Consider the following 18,411-nt stretch of genomic DNA (forward strand, 5'->3'; position numbering starts at 1 on the left):
AATAATGTTTTAGAACCATAGAGATATTACAGGTAATATCTCTATGATTAGAACACCCACATTTTCATTCATAAATTTTAGAGATGACGTCATCACGCTCGCATAGATGACGTTATAAATAAAAAGGTATCCTTACGAATAGCTCCTTTTAAAATAAAAATCGACGGGTTTCAGGATTTTTCATTAAAGTCGCTGATTTACGAAATAATGAATTTATTCCTTTCATTTGCACCATACATGGGAAATATATGCAAGAATAGGATACTTCTGCTGTACTATATATATATATATATATATATATATATATATATATATATATATATATATATATATATATATATATATATATATATATATATATATATATATATATATATATATATATATTTGTGTTATTTTCATAGTATATATAGTAGTATCCGAAAACTCATACTTTCATATTTTTATTGCGTATGCAACCAAAAGAACAACTGTTAGAAATTAATGTTGTCTAAATATATACATGAAATGTCACTTAAATAAAAAGCAAATAGGGATTTAAACATGTGACATGTCTCCAACAAGAGAAAGGAGACATGATTGACAGAAAAATCAGATTTAGTATCTTGACAATTTTCGGTATAAGTTGGAGTGTAAGTTAACCATTTCATGTTTCAAGCAGTTGGTTTTTAAACGGTTATGTGTGTGTAAGAAGCAATTATCTTTTTAGTAAACAAAAGTAAGTATATTTTATATTAATATTAAACAAAGCCTGGTTCACGAGGAACCAGCTTCATGCTAATGAAATTAACAGAAAAATTTTAGGTTAAGTTAATAGTTTTCTTTAGAAATATTAGTAAAACAAAATTAAAATCAGAAGGGAAATGATCTTCCATAATAAACTTTTACTTAATTCCCATTCAGTGTAATTTATACCTCACATTGGTCGAATACTGTTTAATTCTTAAAAATTAATAAGGACACGTAGTAGTCATAGTTAACTCAAATTTTGTTTTGTGAATGAAGTGTTTTTAAACAGAAATCAGAAAAAGTATTATATCTTGAATTAATTTGTTTCTCAATTATCATATCACATTCATTTTTAAAAAAATTATCCTTGAAATACTGTCTGTCTTTAGTTACAACAAAACTTTCGAAATTCTTGTGTTTGTGATATAGAGAACGAACCTCTCGCCAGAATTTTGTAATTATTCAATTTTCAAAATTTAATTTATAAACTTGAGTAATTAAACATTTCACATTATAAACAAACTTCATAGTACTTTTTTCTATAGCTTGATCACCTTCATGAAATATTTAAATACAAAATATAGAAATATTGAATCAGATAAAAATTCAATATTCAGAATATAAAAGCAAAAAATGTAAAAACATGACATCTACATAAATATTGACAATTCTACAGTTATGTCTGTGTTATGTATTGACTTAATTATATGAACAAATAAGTAAATAAATAAACCTTCATTTGTAATAGGTAGGATATATTTGCCTCCTTCAATTTAACTGTCCTTTTATAACATGGTCTGTATATTCATAATTAATTATATTAATCAATAGAGATCACCTCCAATATGAATACCAAAATTAAAATCTTTTCTCAATGACACTAAATAATTTTTTCTTCTAAATTGTTTTACATATGTAAAATTATTAAATTCAATTATTATAGCTACATTAAAATTTGTCAAATAGACTAAAGTTAAATTGAAAATTCTCTTTTTCTTGTATTTGACTCTGTTTTAAGAATTTTTGAATTTTTATAATTTAATGTAAGTTTTCGTAATTTGTTAATCCTTTTTTTTATCGTATTATTAATTTTTTGTTCTCTTTTCTTTCATTTTCTGTTCTTATGTTATTGTTAATTTCATATAATGTGACATAAAGAAAATTGATTTTGTTCAATTTCGATTGTGAATCCATGCAGTCATCTACTTACTGGAAAAAAAAAGAATATTCATGTTAAGTAGGCTCAAAACAGTTTCCTCAAGATCTTCCCATTACTAATTGTGCTATAACAGTTGATATATTTCATTCTCAAATTAGAAATTTGTTGTTGGTTCTATAGCACAAGCTTGACATACCTCTTTGACTAACTGTACAAAGTATTCAAACTCTTCTATCCTATTATCTCATTTGAAAAATGTTTTGAATAAAATTTTATACCAAAAAAAAATATATGCAATTTTAAAGAAAACATAAAAAATTTAAAATTCCTGACAAAAATATGTATTTATTTCGTTAGATATAGATTCTTTATAAACAAGTATTTCTATTAAAAAATGTGAGAATTTTAACATATTTTAACTTTAATATTCCATTAGAAGATAACTAAAATAAATACGATTGCTACTGATAATAAAATACCTATATGAAGTGGTAATGAAAACAGTAACATCTTAGCCTTAGAATTTTTTTGCCTTGTATCCAAATACCATTTAAGGAGATTAAAAACAATGTCCCATATCATTGGCAAACAGATGTATCTATTAATGTTAACATATAATGGTAAATTATAAACCATAAGATCATCATACCCCTTCGTAGAATTATAAACCAGCTATTCTATTACCACTTAATATCACTTAATTTTGTTAAATGATAATGATCATTAGATAAAGTTTATCAATTAGAAAACAGCCAAACATACTCTATGACCTTAATTCTTCAAACAACAAGCTACATGTTGAAAATTACATTGTTGTCATAGTTTATCTTTCACTATTGCAAACAAATTCGATTATAGTCTCTTAAAATTGTTTATCTCTAAACTCTAATTGACTTGTGTATAATATATAATCTTATTACTTTAGATCCTTCATTGAGCTTCATATTATTTCATTAACTATTGGGTGACGACACTATTTTTTTATCTATGAGAGGAGTTTGACATTTGACACGAAACTACTAATATCCTTTTCTCCAAAGTCTTAGTGACAGCCCTGGAAATAATTTTTATTTTTTTACTTCAGGACCACCATGTTCCTTGCCTTTTCCAGCTACTTTACTCTTCCATATTTGGAGGGACTTCTTTCTCTTCCTCTTGGCCTTCATCACTGCTGTGATAAATATGTGCACACCGTAGCAGTTGTCTTTTGCTAACAGTATTATACTCTTGATATAGTTGAGCTCTAAAGCACATATCTTCGCAATCAAGCAAGCTCTCATTTGTTGCCAGCGGGAGCATTCGAACAAAGTGTGTTCTGCGGAGTAGCATTGAAAATATTCAGCTTACAAAGTTTCTTTTATCCTTTTCAAAACGCTGTAAACTAACCGTGGCTTATGAGAAACTGGGTGAAATAATAATTAGTGTCACTGTGATTTCACATGGTCCATTCCTCTACTCTAGAAATGAGATGTAGATGTAGTCAAGCGTTCTATACTTTCAGATGTCTGTACTGCCTCTATTCGCCTGTTCTTTTGGTACCTAAGGGCATCCGCCCATATTTCGGCTACATATAGCAAAATAGCTTATGTAGCAAGGTTACTAGAATAATAAAAAGGTTTGTGACAATAACAAGATGCGCAGTAGACTTTTGAATGCGTTTACTGCGCTAATCATCTCAATAATAGTTTTTCCTTTACCTTGAAGCTCCAAGTTAACGATGTTTAAGTGCATTGTGATGTCAGTCAAAAATGCCAAATCAGTCAGCCATTTTTCGTTTTTCAAAATCTGAGTGTCATCACCTCTTTCGTCTAGAAAAGCTGTTATTTCGGGCAATAATTCTTGAAACCTTTGTAGGAACTTTCCGCGACTCAACCACCTGACGTCTGTGTGAAGAACTAAATCAGTGTGTTCAGCTGACTCCCTATCTTCAAACTGCAACTGAAAGAGCCGCCGTTGCAAGCTACGTGCACGGATGGAATTCACAATTTTTGTTGCAATGCCCATAATTTCCTCCGTGTTTAAAACTTTGGAACACAAAACTTGTTGATGTATAATGCAATGGAATGAAAAAAATGAAGGGAATTCTTCATTAGCTCGACACAATGCCACAAAACCGTTTTTGTTTCCAGTCATTGCTGGTGCTCCATCGGTTGTAATGCACACTAATTTATATATTGGTAGCTCGTAGTTTTTTACAAAATTAAAGAAAACTTCATATATATGTTCGCCACGGGTCTTCCCCTTCAGAGGAATGATTGTCAAAAATTCTTCCTTAGCCGACATGTCATTGAATACCATCCGAATAAAAATACACAGCTGGGCAGTGTCTGTCATATCGGTGGATTCGTCGAACTGTAAAGAAAAGTATGTACATTCCATGATATCATGTTTTAGTTTATCTGCGATGTCCTGACTCATGACTTCAATACGCCTTGTGACAGTGGGACGAGATAACTGAAGTTCTCTAATAGTAGACATGATTTCTGTTTTATTTTTAAAATCTCCAAATAAGGTCTCACCCGCTTCAATAAATGCTTCCTTCATCACCGATCCATCTTCGAATGGTTTCTTGTGTTTCGCCAATATATGAGATATTTTAAATGACGCGATCGTAGCAGCTTTTGATTGTTTGGCTGGTCTTGTGAACATGGTTTGTTCTTTTTTCAAACAAGATATAAAATCACTTACTTTTCGTTTTCTTAATTCACTCTGTGGCGGAAAATCCTTTTGATAGTTTTTATGAACCGTTTTATGATGCTTCTCTAAGTTACCACGCTTAGGTATTGCAACTGACGCACGACAAATAACACAAATGCACTTATCCTTCACCATACAAAAGAAAAATTCTTCCTCCCAATCCTTATTAAAATGATACGTTTTAGATTTCTTCACTGCACTCATTTTCCACTATTTAATAATAAACTTTGTATCGACGTAGTATCGCTATCAAGTTACAATTCAGAATGACTCCAATTCATCCAGGCGCAACATTTATATCGGCGTGAAAGAAAGTCTCGAATGTTCCCGTCAAACACGCCGCCCGTAACTAGACAGTACAGTCTAGTCTAGAAACAACCCGGCTTTTCTTTGACAAGTGCCGCGCGTTCCTTTGATAAAGCCGCCTTTTGCGGCAAGCAGTGTTATTTTATTACGTAATACATTTTTGTAGTTTAGTTACCTACCTACTTATTAAAAATTTTTTTCTTCTCGAGATCTACTCAAAAAGCACTCGCGATCGACCGTTTGAGCACCCCTGGCATAAGCAATTTCCTCTTGGCCGGGAATGGACCTTCAACATTAGCCATAAGCCTGCACTGTTTTCACATTACCGCGGCTGCTTTATCCGTCTGTCTGTCGACATGGGCTCAGAGAGTCAGCTTGATGTTCAGCAATACTCCCAGGTACCTAATGGCTTCAGCTGGTTTTATTTGTTGGTCCCGTACTGTTATGGTGTTGTCTCTTTGGATTCGCTTAGTGCTGAGTAGAACAATCTTTTGAACTGCTAAAGACTGGGATCTTGATTAATTCCAATCTATAGCATCTCAATCTATGGTTTAGCTTTTATTGGAGCATCTGTTGTCCGTTCTGTGATAACTACTTCTAGGTTTCTAGACCTTTATCGTATCGATTGCTAACCATCTGTTGGACTCAGTGTCTGAAGGATATCTTCCTATCTAGCGGAATTGAAAGCATTCCTTATAAGTAGAGTGACAGCCGTACACAGGGCTCTCGGGTAGTGAGTACCATTATCATTTCCGTTTCAGTTGCAAACGTTGATTTTCCCTTTTCCACTGTCGTAAAGAGAGACCACCTGCTTCGGTTATTGCCTCTTGCAATCTCCGCTTCTAGAGTAGCAATCCCCATGGGTCATTACCTAAGTTGTCACACGTCTCGTTCCAATCTTGAACATTCAGAAGCTTTGGTAAGCAGCCCCACTATTGCTACTTCCAATAATACTGCTTCTGCTCCTACTGCTTTAGTTTGCAGCCGTTCAAGGATAACCATGGTGTCAAAGATATGCTTGTCAACTCTGTATGTGTTCTAATGTGGTGGTAGATTTATCCGCCGCTCCTGGTATTTTTCGTCAATCTTGTAGTAGATGTAGGGTATGCCATATCTGGTAATGTTCCTTCATATCCTACTGTTCTATACGTTGACAACGCTCATTGACTGACTACGGTTAGCTGCTGCTTTGCTGTAATATCTAGCAGAAACTTGTCCAGGTCCTCACACCCGCTGGTCTGATGGCCAATCCAAACATCGGTAACAACGTACCACCTTCGTCCATATGACGAGAGTAATGGTAGAGGAAGGCTCCAACTCCATCCTTAGGTCTTTTCATACATACGGATTTCCACGTTTGAGCCTGCTGGCTGGACCCTCTGTTTCAGTTTTCATAGAACTTTTGTGTATGACAAAAATCAGCTTAATCACCAAAGCCTGTCTCCTTTTTCTGTACTTTGTTAGCAGTGATCTTTAGTACATCTCTGGGTCGCTTGTAATTTGCTTCTTGTATGGTCTCCGATTCTACCTCAGCCACCGTCTTCTCCTTCAATAGTTCAGCCTTGCTGTCCTGCTTTGTCTTGGCGCCTCTCGTTTATTTTCGCGAGTTATTTTTTCTTGACAAGGCCTTCCTCTAAGTTTCTCTGTCCCGCTTGAGCCATCCGACGTCTTTACCGTTTCCATTTCTTGCTACTCTTCTTCTTTTCTTCCTTAGTGAGAAGCTATTTAGTAGGCTCTGATATATTTTCCTTCATATTTTGTTAGATGTTCTACTTTATTCCTGTGTGACAGTGCGTCACATGGATCCGCCATAGCTGTTAGTCCTAGTTTTATCACTTTGATTATGTTAGGCTGCTCCTTCGTCTCCGTAAACATGTCTTCAGGTGCTCCTCTTTTGTATTGCCTCTTGCCTCAAACTTCTCGAAGGGCTTATTCCGATGCCAAGCTGCCTCTCCTGCTTAATTCTTTGTTTTTTTGTAATTTGATTTAGTCATTTTCTGTCCCACGAGTAGCTGGGGTAATTCAACGGTCGCCGCCGGGCAGAGCCCCGCTTGCTGGGGGAAAGTTAGGGTTCAAAGTGGGTGTCCCTGGGAGAAGAGTCCGTATTCTCAAGACCAATCTGTGCCTTGGACATGCATCTCTCCATTTCATTTCCCTAATACCAGCAAAGAATTGAAGGTGAAGGTCCTATTGGTAAGGATTCAATTATACTAGTCATTGATTCTATTGACATTGGTCCTTTTACTAATTCTACATTCATATTGTACCAAAAAGATGTGTGAGACAGTGAGATATACATCACTGGGCCCTTTATCATTTTAAAAATGGAAAATTTTTTAAGCATCTGTTCTTTACCTTTGCTAATATTCCGATTCTGTTGTAATAATTATTTTCTTTGTAAGGTCGTTAATCACTGTTCCAATTAATTATTTTGACACCACTGTATCATCATCTATACTACATATACCATTAAGGTTGCAGATAATAACATAAAGTTTCTTATAGACATCTTTATACTACCTATAAAGTAATGAAAACAAAGTTTCATAGAACTGATGATATTAAATCATTTGTTTATTCATAGATCCCTAATTTTAATAGGTCAGAGAATAAATACGTTAAAAATGCCACCACGAATCACAATAGAAAATAACAATAATTATTGACAAATTATATCTGTTAAATACAAGGTCTTCCTAATAACATATTGACAAAAACAGTTGATATCAGCTACAAAGTTGAATATAATGTTTGCTAATATTGAAACTTGTTTTGAATATCCATTTTATTTCAATTTATGTATAAGCAGCCTATTCAATCTCTAAACGATAAAAGTAACATAATAATGCAATAACAAAATGTACAATGCTGATGAGTAATTAGAATTATAGATTACCATCAACTTATTTGATAATTTCTTACATATAATACTCTTAAGTTAATTTTATTGTTTTTTAATTATACATCTGGATTTACCTGACCCACTATTTTCCTGCTTAAAATTACAAATCCTCGGGTATGGATGGCATATCACCTTGTAAGGATCTTTAGATTCTGTCTTGCTAGTGTCTACGTTCCTAAATAATCGACCCTGAAAGGAACGACTACATCAATCCCAAATTAGCTCCACCAGTTTCCTACTGAAAAAAAGGCTTTTGGATTGGTAAAACATGTTGCTGGAAAGACATAGTCTAGTAACACTAAGTCTAACAATAATATCTTACCTATTTATACATTTTTACCAAATATAAAATCAAATACTTCTGAACTTGTAGGAATCTTTAAACTACGTAATATATTGGAAATTTTAAGAGATCACTGACCTGTCGGATTACCTCTGACAAAAGTGACAACATATTATACCCTGCCAGATTATCGTTGCGGAACACGTTTTCTATGAAGGTCATTTCTATTATGAATCTGCTAAGTATCGACAATCCAAAACAACTACAAAACACGCCTGATTTTAGAAACGACATACATTGCTCAAAATGATCCCTGTATTAATAATAAAAAGCTGATTTGAATAAACTTAGTTCAATCTATTCATATCTTTTAGATTTTAACACAATATATTTAATACAAAATGCAACGTCTTTAGTAACCAACTAACATTTCCTATAAATTCCACTTCATTCATAAAGATTTAACCAAAATTTAATGTCATCTATAATCTAGCTTATAAAACATTTCAGTTTCATTCATAATCTAACCAATAAAAATTCTAAAATCATTTGTATAGCAACAAGAATCAACAAACTTCATATCATGTGCCATTTTGAATATTGATGTTTGAATTGTATGAATTTGATAATTGCTTACTTGTTGGAAAGGATTTTAGTCCTCTGTTCATCAATATAAAGTTTTTTTAAATCTGGTACAATCATAACTGAGAAAATTAATTTCTAAGATGTAAAATTTTGATAATGTCTCTATCACAAAATTTTACGTAGAATGAAGATGCAATAATTGCATAAATATTAAGTATACTTAATAAATGCACGTTCTATTGAGCTACACAACACCTGTTGCTCTCGAAGCCAATGATATTTTAGAAGAAAGCGAACATTCACCAATCGACAAGACTTTCCTTTCTATCTGTAACAACAGCTTATTATGGTTTCAATCGACTCAGATTTACACACCGTAACTCTGTTGAATGATTGTGTAGTGCAAAAAAAGTAGTACGACGAAATGGTAATGTTTTACGAATTTTTCGAAAAAAATATGTATCGTAAATGATGTATGTTCGTATATATTCATGGATTGACGCCCAGTCTCTCTTCAATTCTTATTCGTAATGAATTTAAATAATTGGTTTTTATTTTAATTTAAATTGAAAGTCTTTGTGAAATTGTAAGATCAAGTATTTCACTGATAGAACGCCATTTGTCTCTCTAACAATTTTATAAATTTTACAAAAAACATACAAAGCTTACATATTGAAAATAAGTGTAAATAGTTGGAAATTGGTTTACAATTTTTGTGACATCGATTGTCATCAATATAATTTATTGAAATAAATATGCCGCAAGTAGTAAATAGTGTCAAAAAAGTCAATTTTTGCTTGTTATTCTAACAACTTTTATTGGAGTTGAATAATTTTAGAAAGTCCATGCTATTTTGTCTTTTACTCAGCTCACCCCACCGGAAATACCGCATGGGTCCCTAAATTTATATTCAAATTACATTTTATGAGCAAATTATATTTTTTGTAGAGCCCCTAGAATTATCTTTATGGATTCATGAACCCATGAGATATTATACACATTAGACTCCCATTAAATTCCTCTAAAGTTATTTATTTTGAATTATTTTGTCATCATATACAGACTGTTTCACGACGAGTCAAAACTGTGTATATGGCAAAATACTGCTAGTAAAATCATGAACATTTCTACGTTTGGGTTTTCGGATGCGACCTTTTCATCTGAAATATTTTCAAAGATGGCCGATTTCCGGTTCTGCCGACTATAATATAATGTTTGCTAATGAAAACACTATTTTAAATAGAACACCCTGTATATTAATACATTTTTGAAATTTACGTGAAATTTTAGTATACTTTTGTCTAAAAACTTTTTTCGAAAAATGCATACATTTTGAGTTATTAATTTTTTGTAAAAAATTTGACTCTTATAAATTATTTTTTTACGAGGATACCCTTAAAGATATGAAAATGCTTCCTGTTCGGTTAAGATCAGACGTATTTGAAATTATATTGAAAAATTTTTCATTTTATACAGGGTGTGTATAAAAAGTGTTTAAAGTTTAACTTCATAAATATAAAATTTCTTTATTTTTTTAAATACCACCACCCGGTTTTTTCCATTTTAATGCATTCAGAGGTAAAAAAAAGGCAAACCGAAAGTCGGGCATCTTTGAAACTATTTTAGTTAAAAAGATCGTATTCGAAAATCCAAACGTAGAAATTTTCATGATTTTACTATAAGTATTTTGCCATATACAGATACATATACATTATATTAGTATAGACGTTAGTATTGTGGTACGACAATGATTTGTTCCATAAACTTGGCCTTTGCGGTTCATTAGGCTCCCAATTTTTTGTATGTATGTATTTTTCAATGTGTTATGTATACTGCGTCCTAAAAGATCTATTGTGTAATATTTTTTTGCTCCGGAGCTCCGTAGTCTCTTACACTTCGACAGAATTGGATAAAGGTATCGTTCTATACGTAGCAGAATCTGCAGGTTGTATTCCCATCTAAACCTACTGCTTCAGGTGTACATTGAGGCAAAAAGACTCTTGTTTATAATCACGAATTAGTTTTCCTTGGATAATACATTTCAGTACGTTTGTAGATTATACCAGTAACTAATTTTTTTCCTATTTACCTCCTGTTGTCTGCTATTATATTTCCCTTCACTACAGTATATCCCAGAACCCAGTGAAAAGTAACCTTTTTTGTTTTTGCTTAGATTATTTATCTTGTTGAGACACTTCCAAAGTAGCTTGGATCTTAGAACATTGGAGAATTGGCTATCGGACAAGATAATAATCTTCCGTCTGGGATAATTCATTTCCAACTGAACTGGACACATTTTTCAATTGCAAATATTTCTGTATGAAAAATAGTTTTCATATGATTATAAGTCCGCACATTCCTATTTTAATCCTGTCTACTGTTTCTGAATCGAACGCGATGCTTCTACCCTTGCACGCTTTTGGTCAACATAAAACTTCGGGGACTGACATAGAAACTGGCCTTCCCGATCGGTCATCATCTTCAGTGGAAAATTGAAAATTGACTTAGGGGGGACAATTATTTCAAGCGCATGGAAAAATTTAGAAAACAATAAAGCCATATCCAATCATATACCGTATGTAATTGGATATAATTCACCATCCCTTTTGAGTTATTTGTAGCTCTGACTGACAAATACTATTTTCAACATAACTATAACCCAGCGGCTCCCAAACTGTACACCGCGAGCTAGCGCCAGGGGCGCCGCTATTACCTACCAAAAAAAATTTGCGACTGTACGTATTTGTTATTGTAATCATTTGCATTTGTGGAAAGCGCGGCGCGGACAGTGATAGAGCAATATGCTCGCGTCCTTCCGCTCGGTGCTGGCAGAGCGAGAAGACTACTAATCAGTTTTGCCAATGTAGTTTGGCAATTTTAGCCACTTATCAAGAAAAAATTATCCACCATTGGCAAACTTATTACTTTATTTCCGATACTCCGCCATTGAGGGGCTAGTATTGAAAATTGCGAGTGGCGAAATACGTCTAAAGCAATTTATATTTACAATTTCTTATATTTAGACTATGTTTTTTAATTTATATTTCTATTCACGATTTTATTACAATTCTAATTAAAATACAGTTAATATTTATTTTGTAAATAAAGATTTAGAAAGAGATTGGTTTTTACTCAAAATTAAATATTACCCACGGCTACCTACCCTTGGTGATTACCCACCGTTTTACCCGAACACCGTCACTGAAATCAAAATTTCAGTCCTAAATTTGAGTGGTATTGAAAACGAATTTCAGTGTTGAGCAAGAAGTCTTCGCGTGCTGTGAATTCGTATGCGAGTGTATAGAGCAAATCTAAACATTGGATGAGATATTCGAGTGACTCTATCAAAATTTACTCCCAGATGCAACATATAAAAGACAAATAGGCGCATCTCTCTCATTGAAATAAAAACATATGCACTTTCTGTATAATTTTTTTGCAAGTTGGCTTTTTATCTATGTTCAGTTTTTTTAAAAAAAAGGAGTTGTGTTTTCTTAATGTTTGTTTCAACTAAATTTTTTGATAGTAAATCATGTATGTTGTTAAACGTTATTATTTGACCTCTGTAAGAACAAGGTAAACCTGGTAAACTTTGTCAGAAACTGAACAATCTGTGAGAAAAGTTTGAAATCCAGAATTGTGTGTTGTTATAAAAATAGTAACAATCTTATTTAATATGTTATATGTAAGAATATATTGACAATTAACTATGAGAGAAATTGTGAAAATTGAAAAAATTGGAGTATCGAGCCATCATCAAGTACCTGTATTTAAAAGGGTTAAGAGGTAAGCAGATTTACGAAGATATGCTTAACACCCTTGGTGATCAATGTCCTTTGTGTGCGACCGTGAAAAATTGGACTGCAAACTTCAAAAGTGGTAAAGTTTCCATTGAAGATGATGACCGATCGGGAAGGCCAGTTTCTATGTCAGTCCCCGAAGTTTTATGTTGACCAAAAGCGTGCAAGGGTAGAAGCATCGCGTTTGATCCAGAAACAAAGCAACACTCTGGTTCTCCAAGACCTAAGAAGTTTCGTATCCAAAAATCTGCTGGAAAAGTTCTTGCTTCAGTTTTTTGGGATTGCCATGGAGTATCATGTTTGATTTTTTGGATAAGGGTAGAACAATAACTGGAGATTACTATTCGACATTACTGATCACTCTACGGGAAAAAAATTAAAGAGAAAAGACGCGGAAATATATCCAAACGTGTTTTGTTTTTGCAGGACAACGCCCCGGCACACAAATCTCTCGTTACCATGCAAAAAATTCGTGATTTAGTGTTTGAATTACTAGAACACCCCCCATATTTTGCAGATTTGGCTCAATCTGACTATCATCTTTTTCCTCAACTGAAAAAAAGTTTAAAAGGTCTTAAATATTCTTGCAACGAGGAGGTAATAAATGCTGTGGAGGTCTGGTTTGCAGAGCAAGAAGAAACATTTTTTTTTGAAAGGTTAAGAGACGTTGCAGGTTCGCTGTAATAAATGTATCCAATTAAGAGAAGAATATGTTGAGTATTAAAATATTTTGACATTGAAATTCTATTTGGTTCAGTAGTATACTAAGTATTTTTCAACATATCCTTATATAATGTAATGCAATACAAAATAATTAAATTATTCTAGGTGTGCCGCCAAGCCATGTTTATACTGAAAGGGAGTCGAGGGTTAAAAAAGTTTGGGAACCTCTGCTATAACCTCCAATCATAGTCTCTAGTTTTAAATTTATAAAACAATTTGTGTTTGTATGGGTGAAACTTATTTTCATTAACTATTTAGGAATTACATCTAAGTTCGTTGCCTCACTTGAAACTGGTTTTCACATTTTTAATTGTTTTTATTTTCAACATATGCGTATATTTTTGTATTTTCTATATTTCTCATTATTGTTTTATATATATTTTTTCCTTAATGCCAGTTATTGGAAATTCCAGTTGTTCTTCTTCAATTTGTTCCCACAATTAACCGAATTTCTATTTGTTCTCCTAAAATCAATATCATCGGCATCTTCAATAGATTTTATTGTAATTTTCAAATATGTAATTGACGTTTAATATCAGATATGTAAAATTAAGGCAACTTGATTAAAAATGTATTTATGTTTGCATACAATTTTCAATATTATAAAAAAATTTCACACAACTATTAAATTTTTCGTATAGGACTGATACATTTTAGTATTATCAGTAATTTTTACATCATACGTAACTTTTTGTATCTAATGACTTTTCATATTATTGATATAATAAAAAAGTTTCACAATTGTTGCGAAAACATATAACATTGGTATACAATTGTTCACTAACAACAAACAAATTATCGTTTTAAAAAATTAATTTATAGTCCGCGATTCATTTTTGCTTAGCAAATAATAAAATAGTTTACTTTTCTGCGTCAACCCACAAGACAGACAATCATCACAAGAAGTGAAGAAAGCTTATTTTCTTTATATCGAGGGCAAAATCATGACCAAGACAAGATAAGAAGCTCTATAAAATTTGCTAACCCTATGGTGTGGCGGAAATCTTCAAATAAATCATTCTGTCAGCCGTTACCAATATCAACGTCTCCATTGAATTATAGAGATTCGAGTGATACTGAGGACGCACTCGAAACAGATGTAGCTGAAGACTAACTTTAAACCAGAAACCAGCCATATAGAAAGAAATGGCGAAACTTCTAGTATTACATATGTTCGATAAAAAAAAATTTGCTCTACTCATAAAACGGAAGGTTATGTATGTATAACTTAAAAGTTTCATTGCTTCATTGTGGAAACTAGACCAGTTGCTCATTCAACTCGAAGGATACAATGAAACTTTCACAAACATGGTAACTATTATAAATTCAATCATGTATAGCCAGTGAGTTTGTCAAAATTGTGGTGATATAAAAACGAAAGCCATATTAATTACACTAGAACCCTGCTAATCCGATCTCGGTTAATCCGAACTGCCGATCGGTAATAAATTATATTTGTTTAAACTTAATAACGCTCTAAAAAAGGCAAGGCTAATAATCGGAACCGCAATAAAACATCCTTTTGAACAGAAATACGACTTATTGAGGTTTTACAACATTGTATTACACCACAAATTTTCGAACGGCTCGCCATGTCGGTCAATTTCAATTGCTTCAAAGAAGAAAACAACAGCAGATGTAGACATAGAGCTCTGCTCTGTGTAGCTAAAATCCAAAGAACTAGCACCTTGGAGATCATTTGTTGTGGAAGTGGAAAAAGGATTTTTAAGAAACAAGGAAAAAAATTATGCAATAATTCACATTTAGATGTGTGTTTCCAGGGAATCTTGTCACGATTAGTAAGAAAATAAGAAAAGACAGGAAATATTCCATTAAGATATTAGGACTCTATTGACTCTAAATCAAACTCATTGGGAGTCATCACTGCTGGTTTATAATGAACACACTGTTTACAATACCATTTCACAAAAACTCACAATTGCACTGTCCGTCTATAAAGACGATAACCTGGTTATCTAAACGCGCGCCAGACAGTTCAATTGTGAGTGTTGTTGTAGTGGTAGTGTAAACAGTATGTTCAGTATGATTATTACCAACGGTTCCAAAAATTCTAATAACTGCTAGTTTCTTAATGAAGTGCCAGATAAAAGATGGACACTTTTTCATCGTATTTAATTTATGTTTAATGGCTGGATCTTCTACCTTGTTCCAATTGTGTATATAGTCTCAATTATGATACATGCTTCTGCTTTAATACTCTTATTTTTAAATCCTGCATATCAAGACATTATAGACATTTAATTCCATTTTTGTTAATACTTTAAGGTCCGGTTTCTTCACGTCCTAATGAAGTGCCAAATAGTTATTAGCCGCATAACTTTAGTAGGAACTTTTAATTGTTGAATAAATGTTTACCGTTTTTTCGCCCTTGGTTTAAATCCGAACAAACTAATAAGTATTTGACACTTTATTATGTACTCAACAAATGGTCTACTGTTGGTAACACTAGGAAAGATGCGTATATAGCAATTGGCCATGTATTGAATAAGGACAGAAATAAGCAAAAAAACGTTCTATTGACGGTTTCCTATGATCTGTGTTTGTGACAACGATCTGTGCTTAATTAAATTTGCACGTTTTTTGTTAAGGTCATGTTGAAATAGTTGCTACTTGGAGAAAGATGTGTTGGTCTGAAAATTATCGTTTATGTTGAAAATAATTGATAGGAAAGGAAAAAGAAAACGTTAAAATCATCGGACCATTGTAAGGATCAATTTTATGACGAACGGAATAAACTTGTTCTTCTGGAATTTGCTGTGGTTCCTCAATCAATTCCTCATCTAATAAATCTTCTAAATCTTGTAAAGCATTCATATTAAATATTTAATTATTTGTATGATTAATATTTCCAAAAATGAACTAATCAAATATAGGTATAATGTTGACAATAGATCAAATTGACAGCTGATCCGACCTATCTCAGCCTTGACCGTATCCTTACCTCACACTATTTCGTTTTATATATAGTCAAAATTGGTAACCATGTTTATGTTAATTTTTAATTTAGTTAAGTTGGTAGGCGATAAGCACTTTTTGATATATTCATGCGAAAGCGAAATGAAATGGCGACAGGCAAACGTGTTCCAATTTGTAATCTCAAGAATTGTTAAGTATTGAGCAACAATCCGACGATTGTTTAGCAAGAATTTTGTTAATCAAAACAAGTATTGTCAAACGATTCATAAGGTATGTTCATTTCGTATCAAATTAAGCTTTATTTTTTTGTATTTAAATCTTGTCGCCACATGCCAAAACTTTGTTCATTAATTTTCTTTCACAGAATTGTAAGAATTGTAAACAAAGTCCTGAATATTTTTCTTATTAACATTGTAAAAATTAGATACCGATCCTTGTATACATTGACATGTACTTTTTGAAACTCTGTTCAAGAAACTGAACATTTTGTCAACTTTGGACTTTATCATTTCCCAACAAAGAACCCAAACCCACTGAAAATAATAACATATAATATATAAACAAACCACTTTTGATGTATAATATTTTAGGTTAAGTTTCTACTAAACTCTTTAATTGACACTTGTGACTGCCTAATAACTTATTTGGCAAATAACTTGATTTTACTTTATTAGAAGGTGAAGACACTGAATTTTTGGTTATTCGGTAAATAATAGTTAGTACTGACATTATTAGGAAGTGAAGAAACCCGGCTTAAGAAAAGTAAATTTTGGTTGGCTAGTGTAATTGTTCAATGATTATGAATAAAGTATACTACTACTTATTTCCTCGATATATAAAACTAATATTGATTTAAGATTGGTTCAGTACACAAAATATTACATAGATAAAATCTACTACCCATCCACAACAATGGTGTTCTATTTAGTCCCTACAATGACGTCGGGTTGTCGTAAACGGATACAAAAGTATTTAAGATGCACACGCAAATTATTCGTAGTTTACTAATGAACTAAGTTTCTAATTATGCTTCACAATTTTTTTATTGAGTTTGATAACGAGCCAAAATTTAATTTTGTCATATTTTTTTAGAAAGCCTGATTGTCGCGTCTTATAATCTGTCGTGTAAGGTAAATGTATCGGTTAATGTAGTGTGGTTAATCAATTCCAAAAAGCCTTAAGGTAAGATTAGATATGACTTCATGTTTCTGTGAATCGTCCAAAAAAGTTATTAACAAAAATTGTAAGCAACGGCATATTCCTTACCTAGAAAATATCCATATTTACAGAGTGGCTAATACAATACGATACGATTTATTGCCTAGTATAAAGCATTTGCGTAGTCCCAATTGTAAATCACTAATCGATTATCATTAACATGAAGAAATGAAAAATTAAAAAAAAGTCAAATCAATATTTTCTTAAAATCAGTTTTCTGGCGTAACGTTTCTCACATTCTTATTAGTATGCAAATTTAGAAACTTTATACAGTCGAACGTCAAGTTTTTTTATATTGTGTTTGATGCAGACTATATAATGGATCTGTCCCTGGTGGTATAACTGTGAAGTGTTTCAAATATATACATTCAAGGCAATGGGAGGATCCCATAAACGGTAAAGAGTTCGCTGCTATGTAATCAACTTCTTGCATTGTGAATAATATGCAAAGCAGTCTTCTGAAGAGTAAAATTCTTAGAGTAGAGTTGTACCATAGAGATACTATAAGCCAAATGACTGTGGATCAAAGAAAAATAAAAGTCGTGCGAATAACACGAATACTGCCAATAGAGGAGTGCAATGTCTCACTGCAAAAAGTTGTCATGGTATTTTTAAGCATAGTGAGTCTATATACTCTCCCAAATGATACAAGGATCTAATTATTTTGTGAATGTAGCTAAAAATTTATCAAATTCTATAACTCCTTCTCATGATCCGCCTTCATATCACCCTGATGCTAATGCTAATTTATACAGTTTCTTCTTTATGTTCATAGCTTTAGCACAGAGCTTCGCAGTACAATTAATGAGATCAAAAATGAATACTCGTCTGGAACTGATGGACTTACATCAAAAATGTTTTCGAGTGTGCCCGATTACTCATTAAATCACCTTACCACTTTAATTAACGTTTCATTTCAAAATGGCACTTTTCCCAATTGCCTCAAGATGGCTATAATTATAGCTCTGCATAAAGGAAGAGATAAAAATCAAACATCGAATTATCGCCCAATTGCACTCCTTACCACGTTATCTAAGATCTTAGAAAGATTGGTCAAAAAGAGGTTTTTATC

At 32.5% G+C, this 18,411-nt stretch overlaps 1 protein-coding gene across 3 annotated transcripts in view; it reads left to right on the forward strand.

The window, feature by feature from the left end:
• The first annotated feature begins 509 nt into the window (after positions 1-509).
• Positions 510-18,411, forward strand: part of LOC130447951 (vacuole membrane protein 1) — a 45,343-nt gene continuing 27,441 nt past the window's right edge. Inside the window, exon 1 of one of the 3 annotated variants that reach the window (XM_056785028.1) lies at positions 510-718. The gene's annotated coding sequence lies outside the window, so the exon portion shown is untranslated. Of the gene's footprint in view, positions 719-17,229; positions 17,304-18,411 lie in introns of those variants that run through there. The other 2 variants (XM_056785026.1, XM_056785027.1) reach the window with 2 other exon arrangements.

The sequence above is a fragment of the Diorhabda sublineata genome, chromosome 8, assembly GCF_026230105.1.
Source record: "Diorhabda sublineata isolate icDioSubl1.1 chromosome 8, icDioSubl1.1, whole genome shotgun sequence".
NCBI classification, from domain to species: domain Eukaryota; kingdom Metazoa; phylum Arthropoda; class Insecta; order Coleoptera; family Chrysomelidae; genus Diorhabda; species Diorhabda sublineata.